We start from the raw sequence: 2,830 nt of genomic DNA, 5'->3' as shown, positions 1-2,830 counted from the left end.
TAACTAAAAAAAAAAACATGTAGACCATCAATATGTTGAACTATAAAGTGCCAAATTAGTTCAAAATTAAGGAAAAAACAAGCAATCCACACCAAGTTCAATTATAGAGTACTAAATTTGTTCAAATATAGAGTAACTAAAAAAAGCATCCACACCAAGTTCAATTATAGAGTACTAAATTTGTTCAAATTATCGAAATCTCAAAGATTAATTCCTTCCCCCATTGCACAAATGATCCCGGACTGGCCTCTCCAAGTGTAGATGCGAACCCATCTTCTTTCCACAAACGAGTGTCAAGATGTATAATCTCAGTCAAGATAATAACAAAAGCTTCCTCCTCCAATGGTTCACAATGGACAACTGCATTTGGATTAACTTCGTGTACTTGACCACGAGCAACTACATCACGATTTCCCCAACCAAGAAAGTCGCATCTCTTACCGATATATATAATATCCGGCTACATGTACACATACAAAATGGCATTGGTATTGTTATCGTTATCGTTTATAAAATAATTGTAAGTTCAATACAGTAGCAAATTTACACTTGCATACTGACGATGCCTGAGTAGATCGAACAACTGTTGGTGATGAGAGGTTTTGAGTAGATTGTGCATGTTGCTGCATCTCCATATAGGCCTTCATTCTCGACTAATGATTTCTTTATATCAGATATCTCCTGCACTAGGTTAACTCTTTCTTTTATCAAATTCTCTACCTTTGAACGGATAGGGGCTGACATCTTCAGTCCTGTCTTGGTTATTGAGCAACCTAGACCCCGCATTCGTCCTCTACTGTCAGAACCAACCAACTGTACAACATTACAAATCAAGTTATTAGAAAATTCATAATTACCATGAATCTCACTGTAATTTTTAAATTTTATTATTATCTGTGTAAGGGCATCGTTAACGTCGGTAATCTTAGAAGAAGGATTTCTAGAATAAAGCTCATCTAATTTTTCCTGTGACAAAAATACAAATGAATGTAAAATAATTCAAAGTTATACATTGGCATCTCATAAAGGTACTGGTTAGTGGTAGAAGGGGATGTACTTACAACAAGGTCAGGATGCTGGACAACTTTGTCCTTACTTGTATGGGCTCTTAAGTAAACATCACATCTACCTATCTCGGCATTAGAGGTAAGATTCCTCTCCTTCGCCTCTGGCACATTACATATTAAAGGAATTAGATGAGTGATAATTCAAAAGTAAATTCAATATTAAATTATAATACCTATATTTCTAGATAAATAATACATACCATCTGATGGCGAATAACAGCCATGTTGTTCCTCCCAAGACACGCAGGTCCTTTTAGCTTGGACCGATTGACTTATTCCTTTCGTTTGCTCTCTTGAATTCCTCAGTGCTATGTTGATTCACGAAGACCAACGAATCCTCCATAGGGATATCTTGGGGGGGACTATCTCTACAACTGCAAGATCCTTGCCTTTAATATATTTTGCAGTCAACCTTTGCTTGTAATTCTGTCATGTTTCCCTGATGCATTTTTTTATGTATGTAAGACTCACATCCCAACTTTGACCCTCAAACTCATAAGCTTGTGACAATGACTCTATGATCATTTGAATGTGTACATGAGGCACCTGGCGAAAGTCCCGGTATATGATCGGGATATGATTACGGGTGAGGATGCCGATATGTGATGCAAACTGCTTTTGTTCAGGACAATCCTCGTTCGGTTGCCCGAATTCATTCGTCTTTAGGACTTCTTTTCTATTAGATTGCTCATGTAAAAAAGCACCCTTAGTAGGACCTCTCTTTCTAGACGAAGAAGATGAAGCTGGCACAACAACATAAAAAGAATAACAGTTATATATACACATCGTTGATTACCGCCAATATATAAGAAAATTGAAATTTACATATCTAATTATGGAGAGCTATCATATTACCTTTGGTCTTGCTCGCATCTGTAGTCTCGGTCAAGTGCACACCCAATGCCTCTGGTTGTGAATCCATGTGCCTGTTTAAAATAAAATAAAATAAAAACACTAATGATTAATACAATAATTTAGATAACAGATAAAGTACACGTGCAAACTTCAAAAAGCTTCTAATTCTAGAAAGAAAACGAGGGTTCAGAAAACTTAGTGTCATCCACTCCCTATCTGTTATAGTCAGATCCTGATTAACTAAGGGTTTCATTTTGAACCTGCACCTTACAAAAAAATAAAATTATTATTTTTCACCCATTCACAGATCTAATTCTAAACACACGCATCTTTTTTTTTATTTTTTTAAATTTTTTTAACACACGCACACACCCCCACACACTCACACCCTGCGTGTTCCAGCAAACATATAGGCAGGTGACAGCCCTTTGGGAGGATTGTTGGACCATTTGGATTCTGTTTTGCTTACAGAATCTCCTTGGACAAAAAATTTTCTAAGCTCATGGATGCCTGTTGACACACACCTCTGCTTGCAGCCATATGTGCTAAACTGGCAGTTTGGGATCCAATGGCCAGATCAAAAATCAGGCTGGTGAATTCACCAGGTGTGAGCTACACATTTATCTAATCGGTTGAAGAAAATTGCCAGCAGTTTGCATTTGGTACATATGGGCGGTGCACCTGACAAGTTGACCAAGTAAGGTTTTTGGGCACTCATCTAACCCAGTTGGACCAAACTGATTCATAGTTCTTGCTAAATGTTTGGTGGGTTCACGTACCTGCTTCAAGATGTGCATGGAATCAGCTAAACTACTAGCCTCTATAACTGCTTCATGAGTGCAGGTTGTTGTCGCATCACCCTTGTTGAAGTGTTTGGGGACTTGGACCTAAGATTGCCTTGGGTCATG

At 37.7% G+C, this 2,830-nt stretch overlaps 1 long non-coding RNA gene across 1 annotated transcript; it reads right to left on the bottom strand.

Moving 5' to 3' along the window:
- Positions 1 to 894: 894 nt before the first annotated feature.
- LOC131238545 (uncharacterized) lies at positions 895 to 1,399 on the bottom strand. Its single transcript, XR_009167912.1, has 3 exons — positions 1,268 to 1,399; positions 1,062 to 1,166; positions 895 to 966 (listed from the first exon to the last, which is right to left on the bottom strand). It is a non-coding gene; the product is annotated as an uncharacterized LOC131238545 (long non-coding RNA).
- Positions 1,400 to 2,830: the final 1,431 nt, after the last annotated feature.

Source organism: Magnolia sinica, chromosome 3 (genome assembly GCF_029962835.1).
Source record: "Magnolia sinica isolate HGM2019 chromosome 3, MsV1, whole genome shotgun sequence".
In the NCBI taxonomy this organism is placed as follows: Eukaryota; Viridiplantae; Streptophyta; class Magnoliopsida; order Magnoliales; family Magnoliaceae; genus Magnolia; species Magnolia sinica.
This window is presented reverse-complemented; position numbering and strand designations above follow the sequence as displayed.